The sequence below is a fragment of the Ursus arctos genome, unplaced genomic scaffold, assembly GCF_023065955.2.
Source record: "Ursus arctos isolate Adak ecotype North America unplaced genomic scaffold, UrsArc2.0 scaffold_14, whole genome shotgun sequence".
Lineage (NCBI taxonomy): Eukaryota > Metazoa > Chordata > Mammalia > Carnivora > Ursidae > Ursus > Ursus arctos.
Genome location: NW_026622808.1, coordinates 41,821,477 through 41,845,013, shown reverse-complemented (window position 1 = coordinate 41,845,013; position 23,537 = coordinate 41,821,477). Strand labels below are relative to the sequence as shown.

General features: G+C 39.5%; 1 protein-coding gene across 8 annotated transcripts in view; it reads left to right on the top strand.

Moving 5' to 3' along the window:
* FHIT (fragile histidine triad diadenosine triphosphatase) overlaps positions 1-23,537 on the top strand; it is a 1,391,990-nt gene that overhangs the window by 899,173 nt on the left and 469,280 nt on the right. The gene's annotated exons all lie outside the window — the stretch shown is intronic.

Sequence of the window (23,537 nt, the reverse complement as noted above, 5' to 3'; positions counted from 1 at the left end):
TGAGATGTCAGGAATATCTTAGCATATTTTAAAATAAGTATAACTAAAATTAAAAGGCAAGCTGATCAAATACAAGATCTTTCGCTTTAAAAAATGTGAAATACACAGAATTTTAAATAAAACTCCCATTCAAGATGTTATTTGTAGTCTGTCTCCCAAACAGGCAGCACACGTAGTAAATACCGTGCTGCACAGTTCAGAAAACTGGAGATGATCTGAAAGATTCAGCTTTTCGTTGAGGTCTCATTTCAGAAATTAGTTGCTTTAGAATTTTGTAGTTTTTTGGCAACAGAGGTTAAGTGGTGTTGTCATTCATAAAGAGAACCCATTCAGTCCAAAAACTATTTACTGTTAATCAACATGAATTTTTGTGATGGGTCGATGATTATCTTGTTACATTATTCTGAGTTATATTCAGAAGTGTTACTTAAATTTCTAGTTTTAATAAGATTAAATGAATAATTCAGTACAGCTTCGAAGATTATAGATCCTGGGAAATTATTTATATTTAGAAAGTAACAATGGTGTGATCTTCCTTCTTCATTTCTTTATTTTTTTAAAAACACAGCAATCTCTTTTCCTGTCTCCCCATATGTATATGTGTGTGTCTGTATGTACATCTATACATGTATATATGTGTGTGTATACTTTCACATATGCGTACACACATACATATATATGTATATATGTGTGTGCATATCCTATAGACGATATCTCCTCTTTGCTGTTTTATGGAGTGAAATATGAAGTGTAATAATTGAAAAGTTGAATATTGGAATGAATAGTAGAAAATACATCACATTTTATTTTTAGCACTGTCACTACATCTGAACTTTCTGAGAATTGCAGTGATCAGAAAAGCTCGATTTGACAAGAACTGGTATCTTTACCTTCAGCCTTTGATTGAATTTCCTTAAGTGGTGGAAGTAAAGGTGAATGGTCTAAGACCCATCTTCAGTCTTTTTCTTAACAATGTAAACCACTTAACAGAGTGTAGATGATGGTACCTGTCGGGATTCCTAGAATAAATTATTTCTGCCTTCCCTGCTGGCTCCTGTAGAACATTATTTAGAGACTACGTCCGGTCCTGTGTGTCTGCTCTGTGTTGACATCTCATCGATTCTTTATCTCCTCTCCTGGCTTAAAAAAAAAAAAGTAAAAGTTTATTATAAAACTTGGTGGTGGAGTAATACTGTCAAAGAAGGCAAACCGTCACCTGCTGCTAATGTAAGGCGACATCTCCAGAGAATAGAGAGAGTGGTTATCACTCTTCAGTGTTAGGGATGTTACCCTGTTCAAGATAACAGTTTCTGCCATTGAACTGTGTTTAGAAATAGAGGTAACGTCTCTTATTTACAAAGGAGTTCAGTAGCTTAGAGCATCAGCTAGAACTAAGTCAAAAGACATAGCCATTTACTGAGCTTAAAGAAAGACGTGATTTTAACCTCGGTGTGCACAGTGTAAGCACTAGAAGTCAAGTGCTCTAAGCATAGCTTCCGCCACCTCTACTACCCCCACTACAAGTAGTTCTCTGCCAAACTATTTTATTTTCCAGTGGAGTCCAACTCTATGAAGAAAACAATGCATTGTATTTTGGTTTGTTTGTTTCCCCCCAGTAGAATGTTACTATGATGAAGGCAGAGTCCAAGTCACTTTTTGTTCAGCTGTGGAATGAATGACTAAATAACTTTCAGTGTCACTCTTTCCAGTAATTTATGGGTACTGCTTAACCAGTGAATTATCCACGTGGGCAAAAACGGCAATGCTAGAGACAACTCTGTGTTTCCGTGTGAAAAATAGTGATTGTGTGGCTGAAAGTAGAGAAAGAAAAGAAAAGGCAAATAATCCATTCGCTTCACATGCAGTGTTAAATATGAGTGTCCCAAGTCTAAATCTGTCAGTTTCCGAATAAGTCTGATGTCATAATGATGGCCTGAGAAAGCTGATTTGAGGCCATTGTGGTTCACTTGAAAATGTTGCTTCTTGATTCAAGGAGAGGTCTATCAGCTTACAGAAAAAAGTCCCTTTCTCCCAGTCTTTTGATATATTGAGAAAAAAAGGGGAAGCATGAGGAAGCGTGGTTGTGTGGGCATGGGCAGGCCCATGTATACATGTGTGTATATGAACATGGGAGGAGGAGCAATCTAATTTAATGCTGTCCGATAGAACATTCTGGCCATTACCACCACATTTTAACCAGCAGATAGGAAGAAAGAAAAAAGAAGGGGCCAAAGGGGTCAGTTCAAGTTTAGAGGTTGTGGTCTCTATTTGAGGGAACTATACACCCAGCTAAAAGTTAAGAACACATTTACTAAGAAAGCACTAAAGTGATATTGGTGTTTATCTAACAGTTGGGGTTCTCTAACAGCCAGCACTGCCACAAGTACCTGCCCTGTGCTAGCCCTTCCTCTAGGAGTTGAAACTATAGCAGTGGGGGAAGTTATGTTCTTCTTCTATAAGTTTATGTGGGTTGGGGAAAGGCAAGCAAACACACACATGGATATATGACATTCCTGGTGGTACGTAATATGTACTTCGATGCAGAAAAACATGAACAGGTTTTAGAAATTTTAAATTAAAGCAAAACAAAAAGCATTTAAGTAGTGAGAAGTGATTTAGGAATGGAACACAAAGTTTCAAGCCAACAGGTTACAATGTAAGATTTTAAATAAATTTGCTGTGAAGAATAGTAAAATATCTATTTTATTTGAAATGCTCTATTGGGGCGCCTGGGTGGCACAGCGGTTAGGCGTCTGCCTTCGGCTCAGGGCGTGATCCCGGCATTATGGGATCGAGCCCCACATCAGGCTCCTCCGCTATGAGCCTGCTTCTTCCTCTCCCACTCCCCCTGCTTGTGTTCCCTCTCTCGCTGGCTGTCTCTATCTCTGTCGAATAAATAAATAAAATCTTTAAAAAAAAAGAAATGCTCTATTACCGATAGGGAAAACCAACCACATGATGCTACAAGGTTTTCTTTGTTTTTTGGTGACATCCTCATATATATTCTGATTCATATTAGGGACAAAGAGAAGAAAAAAAAAGGAAATAAAATATGAAATGCATGCACATTTATATTTTTATTCCCTAATATTACTCATCAGTGGAATGACATAGTCTCCTTTTATAATGATTATACGGTGATTTCCATTTTCCTAACCAGTGACTGTGTTACCAAAATTCATCTCTACCTAGAAGCTAAGAAACATATTAAATTCTTTGTAAACTTAGGTATAAAACAAAAATGAACAAAATTACTGGAGGTGATAGTGATCAAGAGAATAATAAAATATAATGACAGTAAGCTCCACTTCTTACTCTTTTATAATCCAGTTTGTTCTGAAAATAAAACTTAAAAAGAAAGCAAGAGAAACTACTACATTCTATTTAGCCATGAATTTTTGTAACTCCTCTCTTCCATCCGTGTTCAGAAATATGGAGTACCTATCCGGGGATGCGTCCACAGAATTGTCATTTTTAAGTCTTTCCAGGTGATTCTCTGCTATTTGGGAACTTGCTTCTCTACCAGCTTTTCTTTTGCTTCTTCTCCTACCTGTAATCTATCACTTCCCTCTTTCTTTCAACCTTTACAGTAAAGGGAAAATGCTATAGATGAGAAGGAAGATAGTATCTTGATGTAGAAATATTTTCTTGGCCCATCTGCAATAAATATATGTAAGTAAATGTCTTTGTTTATATAGCCATTATGTAAACATATTTATATAAATATATTCATTTCCAATTACTGGAAAATTTTGAGGTGGGAATTAAAAATTCCTGGAAAACGCAAGATTTTCAATATAAATATAATTTAGAATAATGCCTAGGCAGTGATAATTAAAATAACAAAAATAGCCAGTGTGTCTGGAGCTTTTTTTCTGTGTATGAGGCGTGGTGCTGACATTGGGGATGTAAGTGGAAAATACAGGCCTCCTGGAGCTTGCTGCTTCTTGGGGAAAGCTGACTAGTAAATAGCTTTATTATGCTTATGATTTGTGAATCATCCTTGGACAAAAGTAATGAAGATGGCTGGGAGAGGGAATGATCTTTAGACTGGGGCTATGAATCCAGGCTTACCATTTGATACATTTTCTAGTATCTGTGAACCCTGTGATGTTTCCTTGGCATCTAATAAAGGATGAGAATCCCACTGAGACTACCTGTGGGAACGGTCACACAGAATTTAAGAAGTTGCTGGGGAGCCCTTTAAGAAATGGCATGTACAGACAAATGTGTGTTTGAACTTCTTTGCTGAAGTGACTTCTGCCTCCCTCATTTCCCTAAAATGTTGCAAGTGCCTAAGTATCTTCAGTGTTTCAGAAGTACTCACTGTGGTGAGTTTGCATCAAGGGATGTTTGCTTCTAGACTCTTACAAGTAAGTTGGCTTTGTACTAAGAGGTCCCTGCAAGTCCCGAAATAATTAGTTTCCTCAGTTCCTCCTCCGTGCGAAAACACTGGCATATTTTCACTGTTTTAAACTATTCTTCTCTCCAAAAGAAATGACTTATTCCCCATTTCCCACTTTTTGTTTCAAGGGAGTTATAACTCTTGGATCTGAGGGTTGCTAATAGGTGTGGAGGCGAATTGCAAAGGCGTCATCTTCCCGCTTCCCGCCGGCTGTTGGGAACTTTGTTTCCAAAAACAAAGGCGTGCAGGGTGTCCTGTCCTCCCCAGTCTCCCTTAATGCAGAACCGCTTCTCTCCCAAGTGCTGCTGTTTTGATCATCCCTCTTCCTTCCACTTCTTTGTTCAGTGATACTTGAATTGGGTAAAAATGAAATTATGCTTGAACCGAGGCAAAGTATTCTTTTACGGGATAGTTACTGTGCTCCCGTGCTGTTTTCTCTCCGTGTGCTTGAGCTGTACCAATAGAACACCTTCCTGGTGAAATTCAGGGTCATAATCCTGATATTGAAGTCTTCGTTAGCCATTTCACATCCTTTGTAGTGGGTGTTTTAGGCTGAGCTGCTGTTCTGAAGATGGAATTTAAAGGGCTTATTTATTTATTTATAAATTGCAGTGTAGCTTAATAGCTCTGTGCCTGGTTCTTAATAGGTATCTGCAACAGAAATATAAATTTGAAACAGAGACCTTTTTTTTTTTTCCACATTCTCTCTAATTAAGGCTCTGATTTCCTCTTAGAAAAATCAGAATGTAGAAGAATGGCTCTGTTGATCAGAATTCATTTTATAGTTTCCAGAGCGGTGTAACTTGTCTCAGATCTGCTACTGTAGGTAAATGCTTATTGATACTGATGAAAATCGAACTCTGTAAATGAGAACTAGTAATCTTAACACCATTTGCTTGTTTACATAATATTATGTAATTTTTGAAACCTTTGCATATCTGTTAGTTTACTTAATCTTCATGATAGCAGTGGTTCCAGTCTACTGTGTCATGCCAATGTCCTCATTTTACCCATGAGAAATTGAGGCTCTGATGGGTTAACTGCCCAGCTAATTGCCATAAAGCCAAGAGGGAGGACAGAGTAGAAGACCAAGGCCTCAGCTTCTTGGATATTGTATCCGTAAACTTGGCTTTCCTTTGGGGCTCTGAACTGAAATCCTTTTATTCAAGTCCAGCAATGAGGTGATCTTTAATTTCCTTAAATACTGTCTGCTTATTCCTTAAGTGGGAATTGGGCACACGTGAGCATTGTGAATAATTTTACTTGAAATAAAGTTATATCTATACACGATTCCATGCTTTGAGGAAATGTTTGCTCACTAGAAATCCATTGGAAATCCTGGAAACTCTAATATCACTTTATACATTTGTCATATCTAAAATATCTCAAATAAAAGGGTGCCTTTTAAATGAAATATTAGTCATTCGACCTACAAATCCTCAGGAGGCAGAAACCGGTATATAGTCCCCCTCTCCCATTTCACAACATAAATATGTTTAAGAGAGAAATGAAGGGCAAAATTTCTGGAAACATAGACTTTGAAAAAATGTCTTTCAAGTTAGATTGACCTTTTGCTCATGAAAATCATGCCTGGAAAGGCTGTAGAGTAGAACAGATGTGTGTTAAGTATGTACATACTTTAAAAAAAATGCCAGGGATGGTCCTAAATGTTTTCTTCAATTATCCATGGAACTCTTTGGACCATGTTTTAGAAAATGGTTTTAATTTTCTTTGAGGGATTATCATAATTGAAAAGGTCACAGGAATCCACTCCATTACTAATGCATTTGTACTTGCCAAGGCTCAGTCATGGGAAATCTTTCTGGTTTTCATATTCAATACTTTTCTTTTTTGCTTTGTTGTATGATAAGGGAGAAGAGAGGGTTGGCATGAAGGGGAAGTGGACCTGCTGCCAACTTTATTTTTGTTCCTGCAGTTCTGATCTTGGCCTTTCCTGAGCCTTGTCATCTGCCAGGCAAAGTAAGAGTACTGTTACATTCAGGGTTTTTAAAAATGAATTGATCATTGCATACTTTGAGAAAGCTCATTCAAGTAATGTTTAAAGTGCCATTCTCATGTAGACGATAGCTTCAAGGTTCCAGCATAACATGTGCATAGTGAAATATCTTAACCTTTCATTTCATGCCTTTCAACATTTTAGAAAGCATTTCTCTGTTCATTTTATTTGGTGCTAAAAGATGTACTTTTTTTTTTTTTTCTCCCTCAGGATAACTTGAGTGGTATGAAAGTTCATTTGTTTCCTTAGTATAGATTTTTGTTGGTAATATTAGGGAACTTTAAAAAATATTAACAGAGTGACTGTGGCTTCTTTTATTTTATTGATTTTTTTTGTCCAGGATCGAACTTTTAAATATTTAATTCTTAAATATTGCCAAGATGTAACAAGTGCGATACTTATTCTCATATACTTTATGTCAAGCATTGAGGGCTTTATTCTCTGCTGTTTCGTGTCTCAGACCTTAGTTCTGGGGAAAAATCTGAGGAACTCTTTAAAAAAAGGGTGGGTGCCCAGTGAAGATCATTTCTGTTGCAGCTATATAAATATTTGTCTTCTTCTAGCATTTATATGCTAACAGTGTTTCTAAGGCCATAGCATATGTTAAAATGATGGGTAGAGGCATTTTGACCTTTGGTGTGGATCCTGATACTCAAAAGCAATATCTTAGGCACCAAAGAAGAATAACAACTGGAAGAAGGTTAAAGTGGGTCGAACTCTGGTGCAATTCCCTAATTCTCAGTCTGTTTAGCACTTTCTGGTGTGAAGCAGAGCTTGGGACCCTGCAGGAATCATCTTCAGTTGTGGTCCTCTATAAAACAGGGACGAAAGTTTCTACCTCATCAGGTAGTAAGAGGGTATAAAAAATAATTTCTATGAAGACACTATTCATAGTCCCTCCTTCCTGTTGCCTAAACATGAACTGAATCCATGTTGATGTTACTGGGATGTGAACTGAAAAGAGTTGAGTAGGAGCCCATTGGGGTCTCTGTGGTGTATTTCCATTGAACCTGGGTGCCAGTCACAGTGCAGCATAGTAGGTATGAATACAGGCATTTCTGGACTGGATTAGGTCACGTGGAAATAGCTGTTATTATCAGATTGACTAAAACCAAAAACAAACAAAAACTGTTAATATTCACTCTATTTGTAAGGATTCGGAGAAACAGGCTTATCTTCCCGTAAGCTTATCCATGCATACTCTTAAACCCTGTCATTCCCGGCACCTTTATATAAAGAGACATGTTCAGGGATTTTTAAGAGAGAAAAATTGAAAAGTATATATTTGGATCAATATGGGAACGATTAAACTATGGTTATGGAATATTAGTAGTTAAAAAGCATGAGGTATGATTCTGACACGGGAATATCTATGAGACATGTTTCTAATTGAACAGGGAAGTTTACAAAACCTTTAGACCTGACCTATGTACAAGACTCTCACCCAAATAATTCAAATAGCTAAATGAAAAGAAAAGGGTCTGATGTTGATAACAAAAATGCCTCTGCGGAGGGAAATAGATTATGTGAAGTAATAATAGAGAGGTTTCAAGTTTTTTTATTGTTTGAATTTTTTTCAGTGAGGATATTTTCATGTATTACTTGTATATATGTAACTTAAAAAAGAGGGGAAATAAAGCCCACAATCCCTTTGCAGAATCTGTAGCGTCTAATGATCGATCCATGAGCATCTCCATTCACAAAGATGAAGGTATTGATTAAAAAATACTAATGAGGAGCCACTCTTCAAGGAAGCCACAATGATAAATTAGCCATAAATCCATAAATCCAGGACACTTTAGTGACAATGAACTTCAAAGTTTAACAATGTTTAGGACTGAAAAGTTAAGTAGGTGATAAACTCTCTTGGGCATGAAGTGGAAGCCTAGCGGTGGGAACTGTATAGGAACTAGAAATTTAGAGAGATACCGGCCCCCTTCATTCCTTTACTTGTCTGTTTGCTCTTTTATTCTTCCATTCAGTGTCTTCTGAGAAGGCATTGTGCAAGGCCCCAAGCAAGCCCCTGAGGACAAAAACCCAAGTAAGGGGTTATCTTTGTTTTTAAGAGTCCCATTTAGTAATGTGTGGTAAACATTTAGAAAGTGAATAACAATTTATTGTGAAAATGCCAGCAATTAAAGCATGAAGTCAGTAAGATCAGAGCATATGGAGGGGTGGGATGGACTTGAAAATGAAAGGTTAGTCAAGACGGCTTTCTAAAGGAGGGTAGCCTCCAATTTGGGTTTTAAAATAAGCAGGCACAGCAAAGGAAATAGTCAACAAAACTAAAAAGCAACCTACAGGGGCACCTGGGTGGCACAGCGGTTAAGCATCTGCCTTCGGCTCAGGGCGTGATCCCGGCGTTATGGGATCGAGCCCCACATCAGGCTCCTCCGCTATGAGCCTGCTTCTTCTTCTCCCACTCCCCCTGCTTGTGTTCCCTCTCTCACTGGCTATCTCTATCTCTGTCCAGTAAATAAATAAAATCCTTAAAAAAAATAATAAATAAAAAAATAAAAAGCAACCTACAGAATGGGAGAAGATATTTGCAAATGTCTTATCAGACAAAGGACTAGTATACAAAATCTATAAAGAACTTATCAAACTCAACACCCAAAAAAACAAAAAAATCCAGTCAAGAAATGGGCAGAAGACATGAACAGACATTTCAGCGAAGAAGACGTGCAAATGGCCAACAGACCCATGACAAAATGCACAACATCACTCGGCATCAGGGAAATACAAATCAAAATCACAGGGAGTTACCACCTCACACCAGTCAGAATGGCTAAAATTCACAAGACAGGAAACAACAAATGTTGCCAAGGATGTGGAGAAAGGAGAGCCCTCTTACACTGTTGGTGGGAATGCAAACTGGTGCAGCCACCCTGGAACACAGTATGGAGGTTCCTCAAAAAGTTAAAAATGGAGCTACCCTGTGACCCAGCAATTGCACTACTGGGTATTTATCCAAAGGATACGAACATAGTGATTTGAAGGGGCACCTGCACCCTGATGTTTTGTAGCAGCAGTGTCCACAACAGCCAGACTATGGAAAGCGCCCAGTTGTCCATCGACAGTTGGATGGATAAAAAAGAGTGGTATTTATATATGATGGAATATTACTCAGCCGTAAAAAAGAATGAACTCTTACCGTTTTCAATGACATGGATGTAACTAGAGGGTATTATGCTAAATGAAATTAGAGAAAGACAAATATCATATGATTTCACTTGTGTGGATTTTAAGAAACAAAACATATGCACATAGGGGAAGGGAAAGAAAAATAAGATAAAAACAGAGAGGGAGGCAAACCGTAAGAGACTCTTAACTACAGGAAACAAAATGAGGACTGCTGGAGGGGAGTTGGGTAGGGGATGGGGTAATTGGGTGATGGGTGTGAAAGAGGGCACTTGATGTAATGAACACTAGGTGTTATATGCAACTGATGAATCACTAAATTCTACCTCTGAAATGAATAAAAAAGTAAATAAAATAAATAAATAGGAATTATTTAGAAATTTAGTAACCTCCTGGGTGTGAGGAGAACTGTGTGCATTGGAAGAGTGTGTTCAGAGAATTATATTCAGACTGTGGTTGCTGGAGACAAAATGCAAAGTGTCTCTAGGTTTTCCTACAAAAGAAGGTCCAGTCTAGCACTGCTCTGTGAGCATTGAAACAAATTAAAAACACTATTGATAGAATTTTTTTAATCTAATACTGGGAGGATCTCTCTAGTGAGTTTTGCTTTTTGTTTCTATTACTTATACCTTTGCATTGGAACCAACCTGTTCATGAAACAAACTACAGCCTCTTTAGTCCAAATAAAAGTGAAACTTCTAGTTATGATATTTTGTAGACTTCTTTATAAAAGTGGCATTAGACTGGGCCACATGGCCATTAAATCACTTGTTTGCAGACTCTCAAAGGTGTTGCTATGTGTGTTGGCTTTTGAATTAAGTCTTTATACAAAGTTTTGGTCTTGAGTTTCTCAGATGTCTGGGAACGGAAACAATATTTAAGAGCAAGTACAATTTGAAACTCCTTGTCTTGGGAGACGGGAAGATGGGGAAAGGGCCTTTGAATTTACTGAATTAGGATCTAGGCTATTTTGGTTTTAGGGAAATAGATGGATTTGAGATGCTGTGTCTCCGCTGTTACTATTCCTGCCTTGTTAGTATTTACCAGTTAGAAAGCCTAATTGCTAGAATCTCTCTCCTATTCCTTCATTCTAGCAACTAAAAAGTCACATATTATTTAACACTTCTCCTGGTGATCTTGGGTTCCCTATATAACCACAGAAGAAATTTATATTTGAGAAGGTAGGTATATTAAAATTAAAAATATACTTTATTATATCTGTGATAACTGGGTATAGTTATCCTCAAATGAATGATGTTGAGCTATCAGTATTAAAACAACATTTCAAAGAGGGTTTAAACCTACCAGGCAGTGTCCTATCACTAATACATGTGTGTTTCTCCAAAGATACATAAAGAAGCAAGCTCTGAAGGTGACATCTGAACAATGGCCAGGGCATGTAAGCTCAGCTTGGATCTTTGCGATTAAGAAGAGCTATCTCTTCTTCACAGCCGTATAGGTCAATGGGAAAAAATCTTAAAAATCAATTCTTTCAGCAGCCAGGATCATCTGAAAGGAAATCAAAACTTGCTTATTATGCTGACACGGTTTAACACCAGCTAAGAATCTTAGAAATGAATTTTAAAGTATAAGGTCTGACAACAATACATTTAACAAGTTATTTTTCTGATAAAAATATAGCAATCATAAACTGTCCTATTCTTTCTACATTAACCAATAATCTTATTATATATTTGGTATTGGAATAATGACTATATGTGTGTATGCATGGATATGAATGTGTTTTATGTAATTGTAAAGAAACCCAGAGGTGTTAATTATTCATTAATTGCATTAATTTATGTAAGTATTTAATTATTCATTATGTTGATATATATTTAATTCAAAAGAATTCCATAGGTATTAACTATTCATTAATACTCCAGATATATACATGTAAGGATAATTTAACCTTCTAAGACATCAGTTACTCTTTTTTTTTTTTTTTTTTTAATATTTATTTGAGAGTGGGGGAGTGATTAGGGACAGGACAGAGAGGGTGAGGGAGAGAAGGTTTTAAGCAGACTCTGAGCTGAGCGTAGAGCCCCATGAGGGGCTCAGTCTCACAACCCCGAGATCACGAACTGAGCTGAAACCAAGGGTCAGACACTCAACCAGCTGTGCTACCCAGGCACCTCAAGACATCAGTTATTCTTATTGGCATTCGTGTGATATGTATGCAACCTGACAGGTCAGGTCTAACGGAGAATTCATTTAATGTATCTTCATTGGAATCCTACCATGCTAGGTACTATGATAGACACAGGGACTATGCATGTGAACCAGACAGACAAGGTCCCAATCATGTCTGAGCACATATTCTGGTAATAGAGGAGATACTGACAACAAATGACTTATTTCTAAAATGACATATTTCTAAAATGACGTATTCGAGACATAAGATGGTTTCAAAAATGATAAGCATTATGAAGAAAATACAGCAAAAGAATAAAAGAAGAGATCTAGTAGGGAGGATGAGTGCAGAGGGTGGGAGGATGAAGGGAGAGAGGGAAAATACCTTCAGATAGCATGGTCAGACAAGGCTCTCCTGAGGAGCGATGGCACCTGAAGGAGGAGGAACCACCCTTGAGAACATCTGGGGTGAAGCCGTCCAGACTGAGGGAAGGGCATTTGTAAAGGCACCAAAGTGTCAAAGAGCTTGACATGAGTAAGGCACGAGGATAGCCTACTTGGTAGCTCTTCCATAGTTAATGGGCAGAGCCGGTTCCTGGAGGAGATCTGAGAGTGGTAAACAGGAGTTAGATCTTACAGAGCCTTCTGGACCAAGGCACATTCTTGGAATTTCACTCTATGTACATTCAGGAGTCATTGGGAATTTTAAAACTTTTTATTATAAAAATTTCAAACATACACAAAATGGAAAAGTGTAATGACTCCCCATGTATCTGTTACCCAGCTTCAATAATTATCATCCCATGGCCAATCTTGTTTCATCTATTCCCTCTCCCCAGCCACACCGTTATTTGAAGGAAACATCCCGTCATTTTGTTTGTGAATATGTCACTCTACACCTCTAAAACACAAAAACTCTTTTTAAAAAATATCGCCATGATGCCATTATCACACTTAGTAAACTTTTCAGCAATTCTTTATGTCATCAAATACCCAGTCTCTGTTGGAATTTTAAGCAGGGGAGTAGCAGTACCTGATATATAATTTTAAAAGGGTACCGTATTGTATCTAATAGTAGGGCTTCATGGAAGCTGGGATCACTGGGGGACTCCTTGTCTGGGTTTGGCATCAGCGTGGCATGAACAGAGGTGCTTATGGTAGAAATGAAGAGAAGTAGCCAGCTTTGGAAGATGCTTAAGAGGCAGAGTCTATGGGTTGATCATTACTATGATTTTGGCCTAAGAAATTGAGTGAAGGTGGGAGATGGACCCTTGAGATGGGGACTTGAGGAGAAACAGTTTGGGAAGGGAAAATTAGGAATTCCATTTTGGCTTTAATTGCATTTCTGAAAATGGAAAACTATTTTAAAATCAGCCTTAACCTGATGAACAGAAGACAAATGGTATTCATCCATATTTATTTGTCCATATTTACTGCTAAGTGATATATGTCAAGGGGAAGATGATGATGGAAGAAGCAGTTTCTGTTGTTAAAAAACTTACAGGTTTACTTGATCTATTCAGGTCCACTCAGGGAAAGCCTTTCACTGAGATTCCTTTGAGAAATAATAAGTCTGAGAGGTCCAAAAAAACACTTCCTTTTACCAGTTTACCACAAACTCAGTGACCTTACTTTCTCAACCTAAAATCTGACCACAGACTTGAAAAATCGGAGTGTACCCCCAGGGACAGTATGCAAGAACAGAGGATATCAGGGCTGGCTTGAAAAGAAAAACCTAAAACCTTCATAATCATGATGCCTACCATTTCTGCCATTAGTTCTAATTCAAGAATGATCTGCCCACACTTGACTTTGAATTGGTTCACCATCTATTATTAGCAGGTGTAAGTTAGTTGCTCATTGTGACCTGTTTCAGAAAAAGTCCTCCCTCCTCCTTTTGCTTTCCTTCTCTCTTGAAAGTCTCAGCCCCTTTTAAGGCCTTTCAATTGACTAATCAGGTCCAGCCAGGATAATCTCCCTAATTTAAAGTCAATTGATGAGGGATTTGAATTACATCTGTAAAAGCCCTTCACAGCAACAGCAAGATTAGTGTTTAATTGAATAATTGGAGACTATAGCCAGATTAATATATCAGGGTCCTCATCTATTTAATAATATTTTCTTGATGAGCTTGTTTTGGTAATTAAACGAGTTTAGGTTTATAAAGCGCTTAGAACAGAACTTGATACATCATACCTGCTCAGCAAGCAATGGTTCTATATGGTGTAGTGGGAAAGCCTTTAATCACTACCTTATGGCAGCAAAGAGGGTCTGTCAAAACTAGATAGTGTGTTATTGAATGACGGAAGCTAGACACAAAAGAGTATCATGCATATAAGCTACCCAAACAGTCAAAATTCACCAATGGTGTTGAAAGTCAAGGTGTTCATTGTCCTTGAGGGGGATGATGTCTGGAAAGGGGCATGAGGCAAGCTCTGAGATGCTGATCACATTCTTCTTCTTACTCTTGGTGTTGTTTACGAAGAAGTGTTCAGATTGTAAAAAATCATGAAATCTATACGTATGTGTATGTCGGTTATACTTTAAAAATTTAAATCCACTCAGGTGATAGATACCAACATTCTGAATGGATAATCTTGTTCTATGTGTTGTGTGGTATATGTGTGAGCTTTATCACTGCAGAATAGGATAACAAATAGAAAATCTTTTCATCCCATATTACAAATATGATAGTGGCTCATGGGGGGAAATGGGAGGCGTCTCCATTAGCATATTTGACTCTTTCTCATAAGATTTTTTTTATTTCTGGACAGTTACTGTGACCACCTGTATTGAAATTGGATTGGTTATGAAAACATGTAGAGAATTCTTTGGGAGAAAAAGACAATTCTACTCACAAGGCTATTAACTCAGGGACCAGAGCAATTGAGTTTCCTCATAAGTTCTAAACTTTTCTTTGCAAGACCAGTAAATTGTATTTCTTTCAAACCAGAGTTGCAATGAGCTTGCAGCCTCATTATCTGTTTGTTTTATGCTACCTGCGTTTTCTTTTTTATGATAAGACAAGAGTCTAGGAAAGCAATTTTTTTTCCAGAAAAAAATCCTATATCTGTACCTGAGTAATATGATCTGAGACTATTATCTTAAATATGTAAATGAGGGATTACAATAGTATTTTACAACCAAGGCAAGCAGTTGTATTTCTAGGTATTTGTTTGGATACCAAAGCCCATTTTTAGGATGTTAAATTAAATGTTGTGTTTCCCCTTAGCATTTGACAATTGATGATGTGATTTTATGTTTTAGATTGGCCCTGCCCATTAAGACCTTCTGCAATGGTGGACATGTTCAGTTATCTGTGCTTTCCAATATGGCAGGCACCAGCCACATGTGGCTATTGCACACTTCAAATATGCCCAGTAAACCGAGGAATGACAATTTTAATAGGATTTAATTTTAATTGATTTAAATTTAAATAGCCGTATCTGGCCAGTGGCTATAGCTGTTGGACCATGAGGTTGGAAATCTAAATTAAAGATGGTATTCAGACTGAGGTTGGTGGCTGATTGTACTTAGTTATTTTCATAGAACATCTCGAAAGTGCATCTACATCATGTTTTTCTCAGCCTAGTTACTCTGGTCTGCTCCTGGTGGGAAAATCCCCTTGTAGGTTGGAGGAGGCCTCAAGGTTCTGAATTGCATGGCAAAAACACTTACTTTTGTGCCTTTACCATTTCACCTGTTCCTTATTTCCTTAATCTCTGGGCACTGTCCTTTCTTTCCCAATGCAGATAATGGCTGTCTTGAGGTTTATGCCCTCAAGAGTCTGGCGTGTAGTAGGAAGTCAGTAAGCAGTTCATGTACACATTAGGTTGGTAATAGGCGCATCGAAAGGTGGTGATGTCTCATGAAAGAGCCAGAGGTTCTGACACTCCCACCCCGTCACTTGGTGGCTCTGCAACAAGGTCAGTGTCCTCACCCTTTACAGGTCAGATGTTCCTTCATCTCTAAAATCAGGAATGTTCTGCTCACCTTATGGAATTGTCAAAATTAAATAATAATAAGAGGAAAATTTGCAGAGTGTTCACACCATGCTGTAGATTGGTCTTGGCACCTTCTCCCTGGTCTCATTTAGTCCTCCATTTAGCCCTACCTCCCTGTGGGTATTTTCCTCATTTTACTGGTGGGGGGGACTTAGGTTTGGAAAAGGTGGTGTTAGGGCTGGGATTTGAACCTGGAAAGCCCGTGTCTAGGGCAGTAGGTTGGTTTGTCATTTTTGTTGTTGTTGAGATACAATTCATATATGAAAAAACTCACCCTTTAAGAGTACACAAATCTGTGATTTTTAGTAGGTTGGCAGGATTGTGCAACCATCATCACACTACTATCTAATTCCAGAACATTTACAGCATCCCCAAGAGAAACCCCATATCCACTAGCAGTCACTTCCCATCCCCTTGCTACCCTTGTCCCTTGGCAGTCACTAATCTGTACTTGCTGTCTGTATGGATTTGTCTATTCAAAACATTACCCATAGATGGAATCCTATATTATGTCAGGGACATAGGTTTCAAGCCTTACTTTATGCTGCTTCCAATAATGTGGAAAAAGGTCTGCCACATAGTGGGAGTTTGAAAATGAAAAGCTTGTAACGTATTGTTGTTATTGCCACTAGGAAGCACAATCTGGAGTGACATGGCCATCTGTTTCTTGTTTATTGTAAGGCAAGAGGTATGGAGGATGAATTTCCACCAGAAAAAAAATAACAGGTCTCTCTTGCAACCCATCTCTACCCTCTCTATAGTTCTTAGAAATCATTTAATAAATGATTTATAAAACAGTTCCCATTTCGATATCAGGAAGAAAAAAAAAACTGTCAAGAAGAGGAAGCACGGGGCACCTGGGTGGCTCAGACTGTTAAGCGTCTGCCTTCAGCTCAGGTCATGATCCCAGGGTCCTGGGATGGAGTCCCGCATGGGGCTCCCTGCTTAGTGGGGAACTTGCTTCTCCCTCTCCCTCTGCCACTCCTCCTGCTTGTGCTCTCTCATTCTTTCTCTCCCTCTTGCTCTCTCTCAAATAAATAAATCTTTAAAAGTAATAAAAAATGAAAAAGAGAAAGCACAAATACAGAGCACTAACTAAAGCAAAGGCAGCCCTGCAGGAGTGTCATTTCACCCTGCCACAGACTCTCGGGATTGGATGCCATTGTAGAAAGTCCACTTCCTTCATTCCGAAGATGATGTGATTTAAGCACAGAGACCGGAAGTGGCTCGCAGCAACTCAGAGAATTAAATAGTATATAATGCTTATTTTATTCAAGGGCCATATGAGCATATTTTTGAACCATGACCCATAGTTAACCTAACTGGGCATAAATATGATCTATAGTAGGGCAGAATCCCAATATTTGTCCAGTGAAAGCCATGTTTTTCCTTATTTTAGGAAGTCACTGAGCAGAGGCAGTCGAAAAACAAGGGCTGGAAGATTTGAAGACAGTCCTCACATTCCAAGGGAAATGCAAATAATGAAAGCATAGCACACTTGAATTAAGCTATCTACATGGCAAGAGTCATGAAATTTTCATTCCTCACTTCCCCCGACTTGGGTAATGAAAATATTTCCAGGGGTGGGAGGGTGGTCCTGTGGGGATCCCCGTCTCACTCACAGGCAGAGTTAAAGTATTGGAGTTCTAAAATGTATGCCAAAAAATCCAATAATGTATGAAACGGCCAAATATGTTCATTTTATTAAGAATCTCAGTAAATGTCATCTTTCGGAGCCAATGCACTTCTGTGAAACTGGTAGGGAGTGTTTGGGGATTCCTCGGAATCACCGATGGTCACAGCTCGTAGCCCCAACCCATATTTCTAATATGTGTTCCGTTATGTGGTTTAGGCTGAAAAGAAAGCTTATTTTGGCTTTATTCCTTAACCCAAATGGAGAGAATTTTGATTTGCTATGTAACTCTCGGCTCTTGTAGATTTTCTTATCATCCTAACTGCTAGCTCATTGAGATTAAGTGCTTTCTTATGTGGCTGCATGGAAAGGACTTTTGATTTTTCTTTAAATTAAACCTGATTCAATTACCACATTACATAGATAGATGGTCTTGCCAAGAAGTAGATAAAGGCTCACACTCGCTTGGAGGACAAGCGTGACAATAGACAGGAGGTGGGACCTCAGTGTCTGCAGAGGGAAGCTTGTTCTGAAACCAGTGCTTCTCAAGGAAAAAGGGCTTTTGCATGCTTATTGGTTCTCATATCTGATCTCTGCACACACGCAGGGTCCCCCAAGTCTCCTTTATGACTGCTCTTCCTTCCCCTGTGGCTGGACTCTGGTGACAGCTTACTGTTGCTTTCCTCCTTGCTTCTTTCTATATGGATCCTGGACACAGTTTTCCATTTCCCCAAAGTATTTCTTACTTCAATACTTGAGTGTAGCAGAAACAGTAGAGCCCTAGGTTAGAGGATGGGGACCACGGAACGTGTTAGTGCAGGGCAGGCAATAATTTTTAACTGGGGAGAGGTCAGCTCCAGTGTGCCATTCCACTGGTGGCTCACTCCCTGACACGGGGCATTTTTCCCAGATGGTGTCCCTGGCTGCACTCCCCAGAGATCAGTTTTTAATACCTCTCCCAGCTTCACTTTGGCTGTGGAGTCATTACATCTCCTCTGTGCTGACCAGTCTCATCCCCCAATCCAATAGTATGTCTTCTAAATAGCCCACCTGTCTGGGTCTCTTCAGCACAGGGGACTCACAGGAATATTGAAATGACTGTTTTTCCTTTAGCATGATCGAATTCCTAAGTAGGGCTTTGTCCTCTGCCAGTCCTATTAAAGAACATACTAAAGTGCAGAGAGAGATTTTTGGTCTCTCTTAGTCCTGAGTAAGCTATTCAGGGGTCATCTATCCCTTCCTTCTGTCTTATAATTGTCCCCAGTTATAATTTGATTTTGATGATCCCAAAATCACTGGTCTTGAAGGAGAACAAATTTTGCATTGCTTATTAATTATTTCTGTGGTATTTAACACAACAGTGTTTGGGCAAGTAGTCCTGTCTGCTGCTCCAGCTTATTTCGCTTAGGACATTAAACTCTAGCCATCGGGAGCTGTGTGACCTACTAGCCCCAAGCTGCATGCTTTCTTATATGTGTCCTTTCTTTTCTCTCTGCCTCGGAGGGCCTTTCTGACCCTATCCTACACCTGTCCAAACCCAGCCTCCCGCTCTCAAGACATTTCTCCCTGAAGAATACCTCTTAGTCCTTTACCCACTTGAACTTCCTCCCGCTCCCCAGGCGAACATCGGGGTATGCTGTCCTGTTTCATCAGATACCATATGCACCACTCACCTCATAATACTATCCTTTTCTGTTCCATTTACGGTTGCTCCATTATGCTGTTTGTGATATATGAGGAGGCACATGCCTTCCCATCTTGTTTCCCTAGTGTCTGGTTGTACAGGGTAAGTCCTTAGCCAGTGTTTGCATGAAAGAATGAACATTAGAAGAATACTGAGTTCAGCTTGTCAGTATGTTGTCAACCCCATTGATGGTAAAAGCATCTTGGGCCCACAGATGGAAGATGAGTAGGGACCCAGGCCTGCCGCAGTGGAACTGTTAAAGTCACCATGTAATAATTCCTGAAAGGGGGACATAAAGTGCTATAGAAGATCTGATCATGGAAATACTGCACCTAGCCAGGGGAAGGGACGATTCAGCAAGCATGCCTTCTGTATAGATACAACACATGAAGAGCTTGGTGAAACATACAAAGAGAAATAGGCATAACCTGCCTTCATGGAGTTTATGGCTATGGAAGTCCTATAATTCACCTTCCAAAAGATGAAAGGTTCAGCATAGGGAATATAGTGGGTGGTGTTTAATAGGATTATATGGTGACGGATGGTAGCTACATTTGCGATGAGCCTAGCATAACGTAGAGAAATGTTGAATCACTATGTCGTGCGCCTGAAACTAATGTAACATTGTGCATCAACTATCCTTCAATTAAAAAAACAAAAAGAGGACACTTCGGAGAGTGATAATAAGTGCGACAGAACAACGTGAGTAAACTGGGAATTTGCGCTTGCCCTGATTATAGCCTAGTAGGGGTGTAAATACAAAGAGAGACTTTGTGACAGGAGCATTCAGAAGATCCTGGAAGAGGAAATGAAGACAGAGATGGATTATTGGTCTTGAAGGAAAAGGAAGCATCCATGTTCTTTAAAATCAAATTCTCTTCAATACGTGTTCCCTCTTTTCTTTCACAGAGGAATTGATCTACCTCCTGTTATTTGCTATAATTTTGCATAAAGGTCAGGTCAGGACGTACCTTGAATAGTGTGTGTGTGTACTGTATGTGTATATGTGTATGTATATATGTGTGTGTATATATATACACACTGTATGTATATATGTATATGTATAAACATACTGACAGTCTGCAGAGTGGTTCTTCAGACTAGGGGCTTTGGAATCAGGAGGCTTGGATTTTCCTCCCAGCTTGCCTTTAGGCAGATTATACAACCCCTATAAACTTCAGTTTCCCCGTCTCTAACATGGGGATAAAATAAGTACTTACTCCACAGGGATTTCATTTTCTTTTCTTTCTTAGAAATAAATATTTTAAAAGCCTTGACTTGATATTTGATAGGAATGCAATAAAGATTAGCTGCTATTGTTAATTTTTTATTGTATTGTTTTTTTTTTTTTTAATATGCAGTTCACACTATGTAAGCCAGGAAGACACACTTCTACAAATCTGAGCTCGAAGTGTTGTTCTGACTACCATGCGAGCGTCAAGAAAGCAGGGCAGGCGGCACAGGGGCTGAGCTCTGACTTCACTCCACTTTGAGAGTGAAGAGATGAGTCTCAAGGGGAGCAGACGCGAATCAACAATGGGGTGCTCTGTCTGCTAAGGACCGCTGATGGGGAGAAAATCCCAGAAGTCTCTCCTAAGTAGCGAGATCCAAAGGTTCAGTCATTTCTCAGAGAATACCCAGCGGTAGTCAGAAAACAATTTGCACCTGGATCTGGGGTGAAGGCTTGGCAGGGGGCTTTGGAAGAAGCCCCTGGCAGCGTATAATTATGAACATAGAAGTCTACTGGAATAAAAGACCGTGATTAGATTAGCAACACGTAAAATCACTGAATAGTGGAAAGAAGGCTGAGCTCGTTTTCAGTAGACTCTCTCAACAAGCTTGTTGCTTAGGAGCGTGGCAAAGGAAGTCAACGGCACAGGAGCAGCTTTTATATTCGTAAATAAAATAGGCAAAGAAGAGCTATTAGGACCTGAGGAAAGAAATGTTTTTACTGTGAAACGAAGCACAGATTGATTACGGAGCGCTTAGATGCTGGATGAGGCAGAGTTTAAGAGAATGACACTCATGCTGAACAGACCTGAATCTGAACACTCCTCCTGCTACTTACTACTTCTGCTGTGTGAGTGTCTCGGTGTGGGCTGCTATAATAACACAGTATGGGTGGGGCGCTTCAGGAACAGACATTTATTTCTCACAGTTCCAGAGTCGGGGAGGTCCAAGATCAGGGTACCAGCACAGTTGGGTTCTGGTGAGAGCACTCTTCCTGGTTTGCAGATGGCCGCCTTCCTGCTGTGTCCTCACATGGCGGAGAGCGGGGTCTCCTGTCTTTTTCTCTTTTTATAAGAACACTAATCCCATCAGGAGGGTACTACCCTTGTGACCTCATATAACCCGAATTACCTCCTGAGGCCCAGCCTCCAAATATTGTCTTACTGGGGACTAGGGCTTATTTCAACATGGGGACTTTGGAGGGACACATTTAGTTCAAAGCAGTGACCTTGAGCCCATATTTAAGTTCTCCATACCTAGGTCCTCCCTTGAAAAACAGATACTATGAGTAGCTCCTCAAATGGGGTCTTATAATGAATAAAGTGTATCCACAGGGACTTTCACAGAGTGAGTGCTTAGTAATTATCAGCTCTTCTCAGGACGCTCTGCGGTGTCATGCTTGCCTTTGGGGAGCTTATAACCCTGGATAAATGTCTGTCTTTGTTTATAATGCACTATTTCCCCAAGTGTAGGAAGAGAGATTTTTACATGGGAAAATACATATATAAGTGTGTGTGTGTGTGTGTGTGTGTGTGTGTGTGTGTGTTAACAGCCAAGGACTGATTGTCATGTGATCTGGAAAAATATATATTGTGACAGTCCCACCAAATCCATGATTTCACAAATACTGCTACTTAGTGTGAGGACAGAGTAAAAAATGTTATGTGGAACCTGAGTAATTATCTGGTATTCCGAAATGGCACAAACCTTACTGGGGAGTATGTGAATGATTGAGTTTGGGGAACAGGCAAGGGGGTGTGGAGGAATATATTCTGTAGAGCTTGCATTTTTCCCACCCTAGGATGAGGTGCCAGGACTGATTATTTTCTGGGAAAAAAGACGATCATTTTTTGTGTTGTTAGATTAATTTTCAGCCAGCTGAGTCTCACATATTCACAGAGTCAACTCCCTCGGTTATCCTCTGGGTAGAGCTGCAAACCCAGCTGGTTCCTTTGTTCCTGCTGGATTATGTTCTGAGCACTTACCACACATTGGATTCTGCACTAGGTGCTGGGAAGGTAAGACTTGGCATGATAGGTGAGGCCTCTGTCCTGATGGAAATGCAGATTTCTGCGTGTATATGTGTGTTCACGTGCACACATTTGCGTAGAGATGGCCAATAAGAAACACACAAAAAAGAAAGCGATTTCACACACTAAGGGCAAGCAAGACACTTAATGAGGGGCCATGTGCCCAGTGAGCGGGGAAAATGGATGTGCTGCTCTAGACGGGATAGTTTCAGAGGAGGAGACGTTTGACCTCAAATCTGGAGGAGAAAGAGGGACCAGCCTTTAGAAGATCTATGGGAAGGGTGCTCCGGTTGAGGGGGGCGTCAAATACCAACAGTTTGGAATAACGATGATTTGGCCACGTTGAGGCTGACTCATGAGAATGGCACAAGAACTTACAGGGATAAGGAGGCATCCAGGTCATAATGGAGCCTTGCTGGCAGTGAGCAGACATTGGCTTTTTATTCTAAATAGATATTGAAGCCCTTGGAAAACTGTAAGCACAGAAGGTGTGCTAAGATGTGTTCCTTTCATAGAGAGTTATAGCTGTTGGGAGGACAGTGGACTGTAGGGAACCCAGGGGGAGGCAGGTGTGCCTGTCAGGGGCCCCTAGCGGTCATCCTGAAAGGTGACAGTGGGGGGAGACTCTCCGGTCTCCCATTTATACTGAACTTCTGTCCTCCTGGAAAAGCTGCTTTTCTCCCACCTGGAATCCTGATGGCCTTCTCTTTCCTTGAAAATTCTTCTATTATATCAAAAACTAATGAAGTACTGTATGGTGACTAACATAACATAATTAAAAAAAAAAAAAAGAATGTTCTGTTTTCAGAAATTTTTGTTTGGGACAAGCAGAAGCAATCGGTTTGTCATGCCATGTACCAGTGATGAAAAAGGAAGAACAGTAGATGTAGCAGTTCCTCTAAACTACTTTTAGGAGATACATGCATATAATGCATATATTTTTCCATTTGGCATTTGGGATCAGTTGACTTCACAGCTACACGATCCTCAGGCGCTGTAAGCGTGCATTAAGAATAGTAAGGAGACCAGCTAAATGCTTAGGCAGGTTGCAGCCATAATGTACCGCATGTCTTATTGTTAATTCATGTTGCTAGCCCACCCTTTCAATAGCAGCCAGGAGCCATCACGGCGCATGCTGTGAATATATATTAAAACAATTCACACAAGTTGCTCTAGTGGTATTGGGTAATTGGATATTACTTGAGATCCAGAAAGGCTTGGATGCAGCTAGAGAGAAATGGCATCCACTGTGGCTTTCTT